Raw genomic sequence first — 19,400 nt, 5'->3', positions numbered from 1 at the left:
CCGGCCTTAAACCGAACACATATTAATCACACAGGTTCTGTGGCTGATTAATGTGGTAATCAATTATTTGATTAAGGTGGTAATTAAATTCACTTAGTGCCTTACCTGGATTAAATTAGTCCCAGATCCTGTGTAATTAATATGTGTTCAGTTTTAAAGGGATGAGGTGGCAACCCTAGCATGCTTTTGGCTGCATTGTGCTAAAAACAAGTAGAGCTTGCTGTACTTTTTTCCACCACAAACCAACGCATATCAAAGCAATGCACCAGTGTACCCTGCTGGAATTCACATGCCTTATTTTTTATAGGACCTTGTTTGGCATGCACTGACAATAATGTGTCAACACATTTGGTGTAAATGGACCCTTATTGGTTATGAGTTTTATACCAGGGTGGTTAGTTATTTTCGTGAAAATTATGAAAGAGGCATTTGTTTGCATCTTGACTTGAGCATCTTCTGTGCACTTGCCCTGTATGCAAATCTCATAGACCTTGGTAAGCTATCGTGAAGGTGCCACCAGCATTGATGGAGGTAAACATGCATCTGGAGAAGGCAAGGTAGTTTAGGTTGGGGGAAAGTATTTTTTATTTTTTTGCTGAAGTGCAATTATCCTTTAGAGGGGTATTGCATTTTTAGTAGTGATTAGCACATGACAGCCCATCTTCTGGATTTTAGAGGATACCCCGTAAGATGTCCATACTGCAGAAGAAGCTTGCACAGCTTTGGTAAGCTGCCTCTTTGTGTGGAAATCTGCTTTAACGCTCCTATAGAGAAAATATTTTGGCTACAACAAATCAATTGGTGCGTGTGATAACACAACCATACAGATCATTTATCACCTGTAAAGTACCCTAAATTATGACCTTTGTGGAGAGTATGAGGAGTCAGAAAGAATGCATAACATAAATTAAACTTTGAAGGGTCAGCGCATTTCACTTTCACTATTCATCTTTCTTTCACCTTATGGGTCTAAGAAGAAGAGTGCTGTGTAATTACATTTCACTGGTGTGCATCAGCTCATTATTCTCTGCAGTACCATAATAGTGCAACATTTCCAATGGAGCCAGGTAGATTTCAATTTATTCCCGAGACTATAAGAATGCAGCCACTCTTTAAAACTGATAACATATACTAATCCTTAGCAGGGTTATCATCTCAATTTACTTGTGGATAATAGGCTGGATTTTTTGATCAATAAATGCATTTACTATTTTATACTCTTACAAGTAAGCTGTGCATTTTCCCTAGCCAGTTCATTGTATAGAATATTGAGCATTCTTGTTATCTTAGATGGGACTTTAAAATAATACTGTTTGTTTTCTATTCTCTGAGAATGTCATTTTAACACCTTCTGCGATGCATGCACATGAGGTACAGCAATAACTTCAAGTACACCTATCATGCATACAATGTTGTGTAGCACTGACCCCCGAAGGAGCTGCTGGTTTTATTGGGCTTACCGTTACCTTCTTGAGTGCTTCTCCATCTAGGGTTTCCCGTGGTAGATGGCCCAAAGAAATGTGAAAACTGACCCTGAATCTTCTTTTGTGTTATTTATTCGAAGTAGAAACAGAGTCTCTCAGTTTAGGGTAGAGGGTTAGGAATAAGTTCAGGTACTTTGGACTGGAAAAATAGAAAGTCTCTTATGGAAAAATCCAGAGAATAGTAATCGTTTCACAGCTGGATTTTACCACCCCCGGATAGACCTCCTCTTACTAGGCCTAGCAGCCGGCAGGGTGCTAAGGAAAAGTCTCTGCCACAGACTTGAGCGTAGAATACTTGAGTAAAAGTCTCTGCCACAGACTTGAGTGTAACTGAGGGACATAGACAAATTTAAAGAGCTATCAAACGGTACCATTATCTCTCAGCCGATCCGGTGATACCGTATCAGTGTAGATCCATGAAGTGTCCTTCAACTGAGCTTCCAGGATCCTTCAGAGAAGCCAGCCTTGCGCACGGCCTTCTCCTGAAGAGTCCTCCCCTGGGGTTTCTCCAGTTGCTGAGCCTCTCCCTGAGATGAGACAGCACCGGACCACCTTTAAATCAATAGGCCCGAGATCCATTCAGGCCTGTCCCTGCAGTTGCGTTGCCTCGGGCTAGCCAGCCCTGAGACTTGGAAATGCATGGTTCCGCGCCCCAGGCCAGGAGGGCCATGGGGCTGGTCAGGAGGACCAGAACCAAACGGAAAGAAAATATTCTCCAAAACAGAACTCTGAACCACGTGATGTCAGTACCTTAAACTCCACCTCCCAGAATGCACAGCAGGAGAACACTCCCACTGGGCTGGTTCCGAAAGAAACGTGACATTCAATCCACCCAGCTAGACTGTGTTCTTACTTGCCGGCGGTGACAGTGACACATGCGGCCAAGGAGAACCCAATGCAACCCAGGTGCACTGGCACTGAAACCATAAACTTAGTGAATTAGCCCCAAAACCGAACTGTGGTTTCAGGAAATTTAACTTTGAAAAAACCATAGCGCCTGCTCGTCAGTAGCCAACGCTACATACTCCCCCCTCTCATTTAGACGATGTCCTCATTCGTCTGAGAAGAAAGGGAAAAAAAAACACTTTCAGTCCTGAAGGTTGAGTACCTGAACTTATAGTTTGGAATGGGGAATGGAAAGGAAACAAACAATGTACCGGTACATGTAATACTTTTAGCAATTGACACAAACAAGTCACATAGTACACAAAACCCCAATGCCTGACTATCTACACCACCCACTCTCCGGTAGCTTGATAGATGATCTCTGGTGATTCCTGAAAAGAAAAAAACAAACAAAAAACAACAACAAAAACACAGACTATGACTACAATTCTAGAAGGCAGAATCTCATTCTCATCAGAGAATGAGACTCTCTCTCCAGTGCGGGAAACCTACATGTTTGTGTGCAATAGTCCAAGCGTTCTTGTGCAGACCCACACCACCTAGTGGTAAGAGTAAGACTAAAATGCAAGTCCTTTTAAAACAAGTGCTGTGGCCCGTAGTTAACCTTGACACGAAGTTCTCTCTTACTGTAGACCTAACGCTTGCTAACTAGCCCACAGTCTTTGTATTTAAAAAAATCTTTTAAGCACAGGAAAGAAAAAAACAGTCTCCATAATTGTTTTACCAATAAAACCTTGGATAAGGTAAAGTTAGTATTTTCCCTTTAATGTTCACCGTAGTGATAAAATAGACAACATTGTCCTTTCCTTGCCGGCAAATAACAACCTTGTCAGAGTAAATGTGTCTCCCAAAGCTCCAATGCTGAAGACACCCAGTGAAAGGCTTGTACATAGCAGGGGAACATCCTTGCTTGCTGAAGGGTTTAGGTACTTTCAAATAGTCCCACACATCACAAGCATACCAGTGCTCTCGATTTTCCTCAATTTCTTTCATAATCTCCTTGGGAATGTAGGGGAATGCCAGACAGTACTCTGTTGCCATCCGCTTGTTCAGCAGCCATGCGAGCCTAGGCAGAGCTCAAGCACTTCCATCCTTGGGAGGCACACAGGAGTTTGGTGATTTGCGCACCATAGCAAAGGACATTCACTTGGGTTCAGGCAAATTAACAGGTTTAGGCAAAGTCAAGTCAATAGTTGTAGGGGTTCCCGCCCGAGGCGATGCACTCCTCGAATTTAGGGCTAACCAGCCAGAAACATTGCAGGTTGCGGCCACATCATCTGCATTGGCCCACAACATCTCTTGGGACAAACTCTCAAACAAATCGTCATCCCCTGACAAATCAGAGAGTCCCGCAACTCCTCTGCTGGCAAATAATTATGTACAGTCCCACTTAACACAATTGCCCCAGATTTCTCACCCATATCTGTAGTGGATTCCTTGGGAGCGATCTCCTTCCCCCGATCCGATCCAGGCATGGTCCATTTTCTTAGAAGCAGGCATGGTAGTTGTGGTGTGGTAATGGTCAATGAGGTAGTGTCCATGACATCCAGAGTGGCTCCTCCAGTAACGGTAGTGACAGCCTCTCCCTCTGGGACACTGATTGCAGTAATCAGCGTAAAAGTTGTAGGCCTCGCCACAGGAGCATACACAGCAGACTCCACTGTGGCAACACCCGTGGCCCAGTCCATGCGGTATGCTCAAGGAGGCACGGTGGGTTGCTCCACTTTGTCTGTTGTCTGCAGTATGGAGAATATTTGTTCAAACGGCCGACTTGCAACCAATCCCTCGCACTTGTTGCAGAGCATTCCCAGTGCCTCGACATCTCCCATCGTGTACAGTAAAAAACGTCCCTGTGGTCTCAGGCGGTCTCAGGCGTTAGTATCCGTTAGTAAAGTCTGAGGCAGTCTCACACTTGTGGGATTTCCCACCAAAGGCATCCTGGGTACCATGATGGACGATGTTCCTGGCACTCGGAACATTTTCTTTTTATTCCGCAAAGAAACACAACCTCTTTCTCCTGCAACACACTAGAGGCGATTCAGTTCGCATTGTGCGCTATATAAGTATTTCATTCATTCATTCATTCACACTTATGCGGTGCCTGGTGCCTCATGTAGGAAAAAGAAACAGGCAAGACTCCTCCCACTGGTTCCTCCGGTCACCCAACTCACAAGCTTTTCCCAACTCCGCCCACAGTTTACGTGCCAACAGTGGCCATCAATCATTCCTTGCAGAAAATGGCACAGTCCAAAAAAAAAAACACAACCCTCTACCACATAGATTTGACACGGACAGTTGCTCTTTAGTTGTGAGAGGTAACGGTAAATACCGGACGAGCCCCCACATGTAGCACTGACCCCCGAAGGAGCTGCTGGTTTTATTGGGCTTACCGTTACCTCCATGAGTGCTTCTCCGTCTAGGGTTTCCCGTGGTAGATGGCCCAAAGAAATGTGAAAACTGACACTGAATCTTCTTTTGGGTTATGTATTTGAAGTAGAATAAGTTCAGGTACTTTGGACTGCAAAAATAGAAAGTCTCTTATAGAAAAATCCAGAGAATAGTAATCATTTCACAGCTGGATTTTACCACCCCCGGATAAACCTCCTCTCACTAGGCCTAGCAGCCGGCAGTGTAACTGAGGGACATAGACAAATTTGTCTATGTCCCTCAGAGCTATCATACGGTACCAGTATCTCTCAGCCGATCCAGCGATACCGTATGAGTGTAGATCCATGAAGAGTCCTTCAACTGAGCCTCCCCTGGGGTTTCTCCAGTTGCTGGATCAGTCTCTTAGATGAGACGGCACCGGACCACCTTTGAATCAATAGGCCCCGAGATCCATTCAGGCCCGTCCCTGCAGTTGCATTGCCTCAGGCTAGCCAGCCCTGAGACTTGGAAATGCATGGTTCTGCACCCCAAGCCAGGAGGGCCATGGGGCTGGTCAAGAGGAGCAGAACCAAACGGACAGAAAATATTCTCCAGAACAGAACTCTGAACCACGTGATGTCAGTACCTTAAATTCCACCTCCCAGAATGCACAGCAGGAGAACACTCCCACTGGGCTGGTTCCAAAAGAAATGTGACATTCGATCCACCCAGCTAGACTGCATTCTTACTCTTGCCGGCAGTGACAGCGACACCTGAGGCCAAGGAGAACCCAATGCAACCCAGCTGGACTGGCACTGAAACCATACATTTTCATAAATTAGCCCCAAAACCTATGGTTTCAGGAAAGTTAACTTTGAAAAAACCATAGCGCCTGCTCATCAGGAGCCAACTCTACATTGTATGCATGATCCAGGGGACTGGGAATTGGGGGGAGTGCGAAGCTAATATTTGGTTATATACACACTGATTAGCCATAACATTATGATCACCTAGCATAACCTCTTGAGGCATGGACTCCAGTGGACCTCTGAAGATAAGCTATAATATCTGGCACTAAACCATCAGAAGCAAATCCCATGGCAGGCTAGTAAATTTTCGGCGGACAACGGTCTGTTGTCAGATCTTCGTATTGTGTGTACACAAGTCCAATGTACAAACACGCATGCGTGGAAGCAAGGAAGAGCCGGAATCGGTCGGTCTTGTAAACTAGCGTTTGTAATGGAGATTTCACATTCGTAAAGTGGCAAATTATAAATTGTTGAAATGCAGCACACAATTCTCTTCTTTTTTTAATGGGATAATAATGAAGCTGCTTTGCTGGTGATACTGATGGAGTTATTCTTTTGTTTTCTAGTGATATCAAGAATAATAATATGCTTGTTTTTTTTTTTACCAAGTTACCACAACTCTATTATCCTGTAGCTTTTAATCTCAAAGATACAACTATGTTGGTGTCCCTTGTTAACCACTTCCTGTGCTGGGCATCATATGACGTCCAGCAGAATAACAGCCGCTTCACACCCGTGGGTCAGTCTGACACACCGCTGACACACCGCTACACCGAACTCTGACAGAAATTCTTTACCATGTGATCAGCCGTGTCCAATCATGGCTGATCATGATGTAAACAGAAAGAGCCGTTGATCGGCTTTTCCTCACTCGTGTCTGACAGATGTGAGTAGAGGAGAGCCAATCGGCTGCTCTCCTGACGGGGGGGGTCTGTGCTGATTGTTTATCAGCCTGGCCCCCCCTCGGATGCCCGTCCAGGACCACCAGATACTGCCAGGACCACCAGGGATGGCCACCACACTGGACCACCAGGTATGCCACCCTAAACCACCAGGGATATGCCAATCAGTGCCCAGGCAGCTGCCAATCAGTCGCAATTAAAAATGCCTGCCAGTGCCACCAGTGATGCCTAGCTGTCAGTGCCCATCAGTGCCACCTATCAGTGCCCATCAGTTCCCAGCAGTGCTGTCTATCAGTGCCACCCATAAGTATCCATCAGTGTAGCCTTTCATTGCCTATCAGTGTCATCTATCAGTGCCCATCAGTGCTCATCAGTGCCACCTATGAGTGTCCATCAATGCCACCTATCAATGCCCGTCAGTGCTGCATATCAGTGTCACCTACCAGTGCCACCTATCAGTGCCCATCAGTGCCCATCATCAGTACCTGTTGGCAGTGCCCATCAGTGCCACCTCATCAGCGCCATCTCATTGGTGCTGCCTTATCAGTGCCCATCAGTGAAGGAGGAAACATACTTATTTACAAAATTTTATAACTGAAAGAAAAACTTTTTTTAGTTTTAAAAAATTACAGTCTTTTTTGACTAGTTTAACCAAAAATAAAAGCCACAGAGGGGATCAAATACCACCAAAAGAAAGCTCTATTTGTGGGAACAAAATGATAAAAAATGTAGTTTGGGTACAGCGTAGCATGACTGCGCAATTGTCATTTAAAATGTGACATGTGAAATGCTGAAAGTTGAAAATTGGCTTGGGCAGGAAGGGGGTGTAAGTGCCTGGTATTGAAGTGGTTAATTTGATATTGTATTTTGGAAAATGTACTGGCCTACTCCCAAACTGTTCCAAACAGAAGTAAAACACAATTCTACAAAAAAAATTTTTATTTTGCATTAAAAAAAGAAAACAAAAAAAAATTAGACATGCTATCTGCCAAAAGAACTTAACCAAAAAGTGCATTTTATGCATCCAAAAATATATAAATTATAACAAATCAAATCATTATTCAACCAAAAATTTAAAAATAATTAGTACGTGTGGAAGGGGTGAAAATCCCCAGACCAGCGGCATTGTTGGGGGTCTTGGGGCTGTTATTACCTTTGACCGCCATGCTGCTGTGATGGGTGGGTTTGCTGTGGTGGGTGGGGTGGCTGTGGTTGGTGGGTTGGCTGTAGAGGTTGTGTATGTGGGCCCACAAAATCACATAGGTGGGTGGTGGCATAGATCTCGCCCGTCGCCCCCCCCCCTGTTGAGGAGCTACAGGATGAGCTCCTAGCACCTTCTCCTCTGGTCACCGGCCATTCCATAGATTCCTGCTCCTGATCTTGGACTCCGTCTGGCCGCTGACCACGGGCTACTCCCGACTGACACTTTCCTGTATATAAAAATGGGACATAACTTTTGTTTTAGGGTTTGGTCATAAATCACACACAATTTTGATCTCCTCATTGTTGCAAACTGAATGTGGACAAATAGCAAAGACTATCATTCTGACCCCATCATTTTTCATTCTTGTTCAAATCATTTTTGGGCACTACTGTCTATTGATATGGAAACCACCTTAAGGCAGAAATATTTGAACAATAGAGTTTAGTTATCATCATTATATTTTTGGATACAAATATGTTCAACAATGCTATACCTGGGTGAAGCTGGGCTCCTCCACATCTTCATCCTGTGCAGGAGGACCTGTGTAGACCTCTGGAGCTGTGGCCTCAGTAGACGTCGAAGGGAGCGTAGACAGAGATGGCCTGGGTTCTGTCTGGTCGGTCAAAAACTGTAGGCTGTTGTAATACCACAGCCTGGGGACATATCGGTCATCCGCTGCTGATCCAGATCTCTTGGATCCCATGACCTTGTTGTGCTCCCTTTTAAAAGTACTCCTCAGGTTGGAAATTTTGTTCTTGACTGCCCTGGAGTACAAAGGCTTCACCAACTCGAGCAGTTTCTCCAATGCTGCCTTGCTCAAGATTTTATTGGAGTAATCTGAACTCTTGACCTTCCAGAGGTACAGGTCAATGAAATGTGGTAAAAAATCAGGCGCTGTAAATATATCCACCATGATAAATTATATGATGCCTGCAAGACAGAACACAAGACAAACCATAATGTCTGGCGTACCTCATAAGTTGGTCCCAATATAGGCCTCAATCTAAGCAGTATAGGCCACTAACCACCTATGCGCCAAATTCAAATTGTCCCTTCGTTTTATTGCTCCTTTCTTGCATTTGTGAGTGAACGTCCCTCCCTTCAAGATTGTTCCTATGGCCATTCCATTGAACATGCGTTCTGGCTTTATATAGACTACACTTGCATTAAACTCCACTCTCAGTGCATAATGATGCTAGGGCATGACCATCTCTCTTCTGCATGCAACACACACGGCAGAACATTTGGGAGCGACAGCATGGCAGAATCGGTGGAGCTTAGAGGAGGCACAAAGCAACCCCCATGAGCAAGGGTGAGATGGCAGAGATGGTGCGCATCCTAGAGAAGCACGACTACGATTGCAAGCTGCGCAATTACGAAAGGCCCAACAGCAGAAAGGACAGCATTTTGGAAAAGGTCATCGCCATTTTGCAGGGTGAATTTTCGGTGCAACGAATAAAGGACCAAATCAGAAAACAATGGTCTGATCGCAAACACCGTGAGCAAAACCAGATGGAGTCCATACATAAGATCATCCAAAAGTAAGCAATATTTGTATGTAACCAATATGTATATGTGTAAATTAGTTGTCTGTATATGTGCTTTGTCCAAGTAGCTCGAGAGAATTATATATATATATATATATATATATATATATATATATATAATGTTTTCTATAATCTTTGTCTGAATTGTTATTTTAAAGATGAAGTAAAATAGAAAGCAGATAACATTCTTACTTGGTTCTGTTTTTTTGACATTTCTTTATTTTATGACCTAATGTTTTTCTCTTCTTTCAACAGGGAGGCACCAAAAAATGAGGCAACAGTCAAGCCACCAGAAGGGACGAAGAGAGGCTACCCTTGCTCAGGCCCCAACAAGGGAAGGCAACAAGGCCATCTTCCCACCAAAAATATAAGTGACAAATTCAAACACACTCATTTAGCCACTGACAGGGGTGATTCTAGGTAGGCCAAAGTCCATGGGCTTAGGGCAGAACTTAAGGGGTAAAGAACACTTTCTGGTTGCCTGGCTCATCAGTGCCCATTAATGCAGCCTTGCCAGTGAAGAGATGGGTAGAGGAGAGGCACTGGGGACCACAGTCACACAGAATAACACCTGTTAGAATGATCATCATATATCCCCATCCCATAGGAGACAAGAGGGGTGGGGGGCAACTGCAGGACTTTTTCAATGGTGGCACTTGTTCAGTGTTTGCCCTCTGTAAAATTACATCACCTTCTCTTTTCTATGCATTTTTCACTGTAAAAAAAAGCCACAGTGCAGCATGGTGGAGTCCACCAGTCTGGAGCAAACATTGTCATCAGACCAAGTGCAAGGTTGGTCAACTAATGTAGCAAAATGGATGCTAGAAACAGATGGGACTAGGGGCGGCTTAATGAATGGTGTATTGTTTCTTTTTAGAGGAAAGTGAGTGTGGTCAGCTCACCCAGGATGTTGGTTTGGAGGCATGGGATCTGACTCCTGAACCCAGCACAGACCTGTCCATTGTGAACGTCAAATCCCCTGATGCAAGTCACACCGAGGGCTAAAGCAACCCCGAAGAGGAAGAAAGTATTTGGGAGCTTCTTGTTTGTGCAAGTAAATATTCTTGGAATCTGGCTTCAAATGTGTATACATGTCGAGTGTTTAGTTGAACAAACAAAACACCCACGCCACACATTAGCAAAGTATGTAGTGCCTTAACATTAGCATGGAGAAGGAGGAGGTGGAAGGAGCTGTCTGTTTTGCTAGGTACCCGAGTTTTGGAGACGCAGGCACCAGGGCCAAGATTACTGAGTAGTTGCAGTGTATACATTCCTAGCAGGGTAGATGTCTGAAGGGCAAGCAGGTTGCAAGCAACAATAGACTGGATAGGTAAGTATTTACTGAATTTGACTAGTAACTTGACCATAACTCACTATATAGGGCAGTGATGGCGAACCTTGGCACCCCAGATGTTTTTGAACTACATTTCCCATGATGCTCATGCACTCTGCAGTGTAGTTGAGCATCATGGGAAATGTAGTTCAAAAACATCTGGGGTGCCAAGGTTCACCATCACTGGTATAGGGCCTCAGCCACTTGACCATCATTCCCTTAATACTTTTTTGTCTTCTTATTAGGTCTTGATCTTCCAAGCTGGCCAATTGGTTGAATGAGTCAGATATGTTGCATTGTTTGAAGGATCTGGAGCAAATAAAGGAGACTGCCACTGCTGCGAAGAATCTGTGATTTTGTAGACATGCTAGCCAAATTCTTATTTCCTCTTGCCTGGTCGGAAGTTTCTTGTTCCACTTGTTGGCTCCTGTTTGCACTTTTAATATTCACCATGTTTTTCGGACTTTTAAATTAGAAAGTTTAGAGTCCGAACTCAGTGCTTCTCCACTCCACTCCCCTAGGTGCACCACTAGGTCCTGTTTTCTGTATTTTCCTCAGTCTAAAAACGACTGTGTGAATTACTAACATTGAAAATGCTAACATCACCTATGCTAAATTCAACAAATATAAAAAAACCTGACCTGGGTTTTCATCTTAAGAAGGAGAGTTGGGAAACACTGCCCTAAGTAATGTGAATTATCTTTGTGTTTTTAACCACTTCAATACCAGGCACTTACCCCCCATCCTGCCCAAGCCAATTTTCAGCTTTCTGCGCTGTCGCTGTTTAAATGACAATTGCGCGGTCATGCCACACTGTACCCAAACAGAATTTTTATAATTTTGTTCCCACAAATAGAGCTTTCTTTTGGTGGTATTTGATCACCTCTGTGTTTTTTATTTTTTGCTAAACAAATAATAAAAGACTGAAAATTTTGAAAAAAATAAACATTTTGCTCTTGTTTCGGTTATAAAATTTTGTAAATAAGTAAGTTTTCTCTTTCACTGTGGGCACTGATAAGGCGGCACTGACGGGCATTAGCATTCTTATTTCCCTCATGATCCCATGCCTAAAATGTGTGTCTTTCCCTACATCTAGTTTCCTAAAGCCCCAAAACACACCGTGTGTCAACATGTGCTAGCTCCCATCATGGGGTATCAATGGACGTGTTTCAGGGGTGCAATCCCTTCCTCTGACCTACTTTAGTTAAGAGGAAGGGGTTGCAAACCCAAAATGCATCCATTGATACCCCGTGATGGGAGATAGCACATGTTGACACACTGTGTGTTTTGGGAGTTCCTAAAATAACATGTTTGGAACTACACACATTTTTGGCAGGGGATCATAAGGAACATTTAATAGTTCGGCCTCTACATGTACGTGGCTTCAAATTTTGGCTTTGAGAGGGGTTGAGATCACCCCATCGGAGAAAGGCAACATCCACACAGTCTTGGAATACTAATGTTTCGTTTCTGCTTCACTTTACCAAAATCGAGGTTTGTAAGTTCCTGAGTTGGGGATGTGTATCTTATGTTCACGAACATGCCTGTTAAGCCACAAAAAGGCAAAATGATGGCAAACATACAAGTTATACACCGAGATGTTGGTTTGTTTTAAAACCCTAAAATGCACATGTGAATGTGCTTTGAGTGAAATATTTTTAACTAAACAATGTGTGGCTTATTATTTCAATGGTCAATACCAGTGTATTTGTTAATTTGTAGTTACAGTGACAATGTGCTCTTAAATGTGGCTAACTCCGGCCTCCAAAAAAATGAAAGGAGTTGAAAAGCCATAATGTTTATGGAATTCATGCATTAGATCCATTTAGAACAAAAACATTGTGTGTGTGTAGTATTTCAAATGACTAAAACTAAAATGGCATTTTAGTCAAAAGACTTTGACTAAAACGAAATTGTAATTTGACATCAAAATGAACACCTAGTCATCACCTAGACAGTCCATGCAGTGTGTTAAGAAATAGGATTGCCACCAGTCCAAAATGGATCAACAATCTGAAAGCACCATTTTTCTAACATAAGACACCTGAACACACATTACCATGCATATGGTACACTGCAACATGTGTGTCAGAGATGCGTTGTTTTAGTGCATTGGTGTACCGTTACTCTATAATCAATAAGTGGGAATGAGTTCTAAAGCATAGATACAATTGAATATTGTAAAACTGCTGGAATCAAGTTCCAGGTGTCATTACACTTGTTCCTCAAGCTTTCCCACCTTCCAGATGCACTTTTTTCCCTTTTATTTCATACTGAATGCAGCCAAGAGAGACGTGTATTAATTTATCTCATCACTTTAGATTGGACTGCCAACTCCTTCAAATGGGAGCTATAATAGCCCGGAGTCCATTTTATTAAATACCAGTGTATTTGTTAATTTGTAGTTACAGTGACAATGTGCTCTTAAATGTGGCTAACTCCGGCCTCCAAAAAAATGAAAGGAGTTGAAAAGCCATAATGTTTATGGAATTCATGCATTAGATCCATTTAGAACAAAAACATTGTGTGTGTGTAGTATTTCAAATGACTAAAACTAAAATGGCATTTTAGTCAAAAGACTTTGACTAAAACGAAATTGTAATTTGACGTCAAAATGAACACCTAGTCATCACCTAGACAGTCCATGCAGTGTGTTAAGAAATAGGATTGCCACCAGTCCAAAATGGATCAACAATCTGAAAGCACCATTTTTCTAACATAAGACACCTGAACACACATTACCATGCATATGGTACACTGCAACATGTGTGTCAGAGATGCGTTGTTTTAGTGCATTGGTGTACCGTTACTCTATAATCAATAGGTGGGAATGAGTTCTAAAGCATAGATACAATTGAATCTTGTAAAACTGCTGGAATCAAGTTCCAGGTGTCATTACACTTGTTCCTCAAGCTTTCCCACCTTCCAGATGCACTTTTTTCCCTTTTATTTCATACTGAATGCAGCCAAGAGAGACGTGTATTAATTTATCTCATCACTTTAGATTGGACTGCCAACTCCTTCAAATGGGAGCTATAATAGCCCGGAGTCCATTTTATTAATTTGTTTTTAATTTCAAACAAGGTTTATTACGTTTCAGATAAGATACAAAAAATGAGCATAGGTAGCAGGGAAAACATTTGAGTAGAACCCAAAAACGAGTACAATATAAACACTTTGAATCATATACTGAGCAACACATCATACATAATAAGACAAAAGAAATGTAGGAGACTGGAATAACAAAACTATACATACCAGGCTCTGTACAGGAGTCCATTTTATTTTACATTTTTTCTAATTAATAAGCTGATGTTTCGTGTCAATTTTATTAGCATTTATATAAACACTGTGTTCTAAAAATAGACACTCAATATGGGCTGGATCTGTGACCCTGTTGTCACAAAGCACTATGAGTTTTCTAAAGACAACGCAAAGCAGAAGCTGTTTTCTTTTAGACTTTCAGTCTCTGATTGAAAACTTGCACTGAAGTCAAGCAGAGAGGGGAAGAGAAGGGGAGGAAAAACACCTTTTGACTCATTCCCTTCTGTTTTATATTGAGCTGTTATTTAGAGAGCCAGAGCTCTCTAAACAACAGTTTTTTAAAAGTCAGATAAAAGTCAGATAAGTAAAGAATGAAAAACAAATATGAGAGTCCCCACTCGATGGATGCATATGAAAACATAAAAGTCATATATCATATTTACTTAAAGCGGGGTTCCACCCTAAAGTGGAACTTCCTGTCACCCGCCGACTATCATATGACGGCCAGGCAGAGTGGCTCTCATTCTGGGAGGCTGTCATATGACGTTCCTCCATTTAAACAGGGAATGCTCGTGATCATGTGTGCACATCCCTGTTCCTTCGGTGGAAGGGGACACTGCTCACCACTGAGGAGGGTGAGGAGGGTGAGCAGCCATTGGGCATGGCTGTTTACCACGTGATCAGCCGTGACCCCACTTTGCACGGTGCATGCATGTGATCTGGAGCACGCTACACATGCGTGTCGGTGGCGGTCGGTTCCCGGGAACACTGCTCGTAAACAGCCATTGGCCAGCGGCTGTTTACCAAGTGATGGGCTGTGATCCTTTCACGGCCAATCGCTAAATGTCAACATACCGCGGTAACAAGATGTTACCGGGTTCTCCTCCTCACACACGATCGTGTGTGAGGAGAATATTGCGGTAACATCCCGTTACCACCTACAGTGTACACCAATCACACTGATTACACCCCCCAATAAAGAGGACCTGTCACCACCCATAAAATTACCTGTCATGGTTCATCTGAGTACCTGTCACAGTCTATCAGAGTACCCGAGTACCTATCTGTAGCCCATCAGAGTACCCGAGTACCTATCTGCAGCCCATCAGAGTACCCGAGTACCTGTCACCAGGCCATCAGGGTACCCGAGTACCTGTCACCAGGCCATCAGAGTACCCGAGTACCTGTCACCAGGCCATCAGAGTACCTGAGTACCTGTCACTAGCCCATCAGAGTAACCGAGTACCTTTCACCAGCCCATCAGAGTACCTGAGTACCTGTCACCGGCCCATCAGAGTACCCGAGTACCTGTCACTAGCCCATCAGAGTAACCGAGTTCCTGTCACCAGCCCATCAGAGTAACCAAGTACCTGTCACCAGCCCATCAGAGTACCTGAGTACCTTTCTGCAGCTCATCAAGCTACCCGAGTACCTGTCACAGTCCATCTGAGTACCCGAGTACCTGTTACCTGTTACAGTCCATATGAGTACCTGAGTACCTGTCACAGTCCATATGAGTACCCGGGTACCTGAGTACCTGTCACAGTCCGTATGAGTACCGAGTACCTGAGTACCTGTCACCGCCCTTCATAGTAACCGAATACCAGTCACCAGCCCATCAGAATACCCGAGTACCTATCTGTAGCCCATCAGAGTACCTGAGTACCTGTCACCAGCCCATCAGAGTACCTGAGTGCCTGTCACTAGCAAATCAGAGCAACCGAGTACCTTTCACCAGCCCATCAGAGTAACCAAGTACCTGTCACCAGCCCATCAGAGTACCCGAGTACCTTTCTGCAGATCATCAAGCTACCCGAGTACCTGTCTCCAGCCCATCAGAGTACCCGAGTACCTTTCTGCAGATCATCAAGCTACCCGAGTACCTGTCTCCAGCCCATCAGAGTACCCGAGTACCTTTCTGCAGCCCATGCCTTATAGAATATACATTGGGGTGTTTGCTTTCCAAAATTGGGTAATTTTGTGGTTAATTCCGCTGGGCTAGTGCTCAAGGACCTTTGAAAGTGTGATAGGTAGGAATGACATGACATCTGTAATTTATGCTCCTAGAACAACTGAAGGTACTACTTCAATGTTGGGCCTCTGTATGTGGCCAGGCTGTGTAAAAGTCTCACACATGTGGTATCGCAATACTCAGGAAGAGTATCAGAATGCATTTTTTCCCACATTTTCCAAAAACTTCTGGAAAAAAATTAACCATTCAAAAGACTCATTATGCCTCATAGATTATACATTGGGGTGTTTGCTTTCCAAAATGGGGTCATTTTGTTGGCAATTTCTTTGTCCTGGTGCTCCAGGGCCTTCAAAAGTGTAATAGGTGGTTGAGAAATGAGATGTGTCATTTATGCTCGTAGAATGCCTGAAGGTGCCTCTTCAATGTTGGGCCTTTGTATGTGGCCAGGCTGTGTAAAAGTCTCACACATGTGGTATTGCCATACTCGGGAAGAGTAGCAGAATGTATTTTGGGGTGTAATTTGTTTTATGCATATGCTGTGTGTGAGAAATAACCTGATAATATGGCAATTTTGTAAAAAAAAATATATAAAATTAAAATCTTCATTTTGCAAAGGATTGTGGGAAAAAAATGACAACTTAAAAAACTCACCATGCTACTTACTTAATACCTTACTTTATAAAAATTGGTAATTTGTAGGGTATTTGTACTTTCCTGACTTATTGGTGTCTCCAAAAATGAGATACACCTGATGTACTGAAGGCTTGATCAGATGTTATCAATTTTCAGTGATTGGCACCATAGCTTGTAGACTCTATAACTTTCACAAAGACCAAATAATATACACTAATTTGGATTATTTTTACCAAAGATATGTAGCAGACAGGGAGCAACAGTCTGCATGGAGATGCAGGAGGAGAAACATAACAGTTACAGATGCACGTCATATCTTCTGGCTCTAAATATGTGCTAGTGTGTGTAATCTTTAAAATATGATGGTAATTGAAACATCCTATGGGCATCCCATATACCCTTTCTCCAACCAAATTGTACCCCCCAATAAAACAAAACAAAACCAGCAAAAGACTGTTCATTGTCTCTGCAAGTGTGGGTATAGAGTCTGGCAGCGGGGTGTATTGATGGATTGTCTGTTACTAATGGCAACTACACCGCTATACTTGTGTATATATATATATGCAAAAAAAATAAAACATCCGGAAGGGGCAAATACATTTTCACAGGACTGTATATACAAACCTACCCTTGGTTCCCTTTACGCCTGCCACTGTTCTAGAGAGACAGCAGTGAGGACAGCATTGACTATGTTAGCAAAATAAATTAAACACAGCAGTGCAGAATAAACATAAAGTGAGCATGAGCATGTGAGGGAAATGTTTTGACTTTGTTGTTTTAATTTTAATTTTTATAATTTTTACAAGTGAGCAAATAAGTTGCTATATGTATGATTTTTTCCGTTATTCCATTTTTTTTCCAGATCCGGCCTGTTTGCTCAAAGTGGATACTCAGATACTTTATTAATAGCAAGGCATTTTGTTCCAAAAGTGACATGGAATATTTGACCAAACTAACAGTTTTGATGGCTCAGATCAAACCTAAATGACAGGTATCCTATTCGCAAGATACAGTTATTCCAACCATATCCACTACTGCACCCCCAATGAAAGGGGAATTTCCCCCGAAAAGCATTGGCTTCTCTTGTTACGATTTGCCAAATAAAAATTTGGATTGAAACTCTAGAATTGTTACGAACTTTTATAAACTGGGTGCTCCTCAACACCCACCCCAAATCTATGATATATGTTAGTGACATCTGGGAGATCCTTCCAATATTATATTGTTGTTGGGCTAGTGTTGAAGGCTGTGTTCTTTCAGAATAGCTATTTTTGGCCAAAAGTGTTTCCTGCCTTAATTAAACTTTTTGCTGCCAGGTCCGTACATCATATGGATCTGACAGCGGGGGGGGGGGGGGGTTCACACACAATCTGATGGCTGCAGCCACTAGGATTGTGTGTAAAACTGACAAGCAGACTCCTGCCTCTCGGGTGAAATCATTCGGGTGGCTGCGCTGCCACCCGATTCCTTCCAGACACTCCGTGGTGGGTGATGGCTTATTTTTGGTGACCTGGAAAGTGACATGTAGACATGTATGAAGTCACTTTCCTTGGCTAACATAGCATTTGCATTGCAATACATCCAGTAGAGCCCAGAGAAGACATGCAGGGTCTTTTTAGACCCTGCATGTCTCATTAAAAAGAACTTGTCACCAACAAATCAAAGCATCATCATCATCGCATCATCGTGAAAAAAAAAAGTTCAACAAAAAAAATGTTTTAATTGCAAAAAATAATTTACACCCAAGCGCATAAAATTCCCCCAAACATTTTGAAACCCCCCAAACACCCACACATAAATGTAAATGCACGAGTCAGGGGCGCATACGCATGAAAACATTGATAGCAATACATGTTACGTATTGCCGAAGTGAGAGCAATCCCTAGCACAAGTCTTCTCCATAACAATAAACTGATGACCTATAGGGGGCTATAAGATATTAATTAGTATTATACAGGTTTTATATAGCGCCGACAGTTTACGCAATGCTTTACAACATTAGAGTAGACTGAAGCTTGTAGCCATTTTAAGGGCCAACACAAATTTAAGGTTTGGCTTGTTGGGTATTTATTTACTTTACTTGATGCAGCCTCGTCTTTTATATTTTAACAAAATGGTAGGTAATCTATTGCGTTTGTTTGCCCTAAAATTCACATTAGAAATTGTTTTACCTACATTTGGCATTTCCTAGACCTTTGCGGTAATATCACATTACATAAAAAATGGAATTACCACTATTTTATTCTCTATGGTGTCTGCTTTCATAAAGTATATAATGTTTGGGGGTGCTGTGTAATATTCAGGCCTAAAATGATTTTTAAATGTGCTCAAAAACACAAAACTGACTCAACTAATATTACAACAATTATTGGATAATGAAACATATTATCATTTTGTTATCCCCACCTTCATGCACGTTTCCAATGTTGGAGTAAGAGTACTGATTGGCACTGGAGTAAAATTAGTTAAAAAGAAAACTTCTACAGGATTTCACAAAGTGTAGGTAAGTGGGTATTAAAATATGGTATGATGGGCATGCAAGAAATATCATCATGATGTTGAAAAATGAAGATCCAGGAACCAAAAAAGTATTGTAAGATGAAGGTTGATGATGATGGAACAATACATCCATATGATTTTAATATCTGACCGTGGGCCTTGCTTCACCTTCTTTACTTCAGCCTTGATCCTGGGTTTGTTGACAGTGACAGAACAATACTTTACTTTCCTTTTTTTCTCATAACCTCACAAGGATAGCTTGGCAGTCTGTTATTATAACCACAGTATTAAGCAGGAGGCAAGTGTTCTTCAGCTCAACCTCTGAAAGAAGAGACTTTTTTCATTCACAGAAATTGGTTTGCCAACTATGGATCTATTTCCTCAGTCTTCTGATTTGGAGCACCATTATGGTTTCCACAACCACAATCTGTCAATAGATCTTCAGTCGAATATATATAGAAAGAGACTTTTCAATTATTG

Source organism: Lithobates pipiens, unplaced genomic scaffold (assembly GCF_037356315.1).
Source record: "Lithobates pipiens isolate NorthernLeopardFrog02 unplaced genomic scaffold, aLitPip1_a1.2 Scaffold_3, whole genome shotgun sequence".
In the NCBI taxonomy this organism is placed as follows: domain Eukaryota; kingdom Metazoa; phylum Chordata; class Amphibia; order Anura; family Ranidae; genus Lithobates; species Lithobates pipiens.
This window is presented reverse-complemented; position numbering follows the sequence as displayed.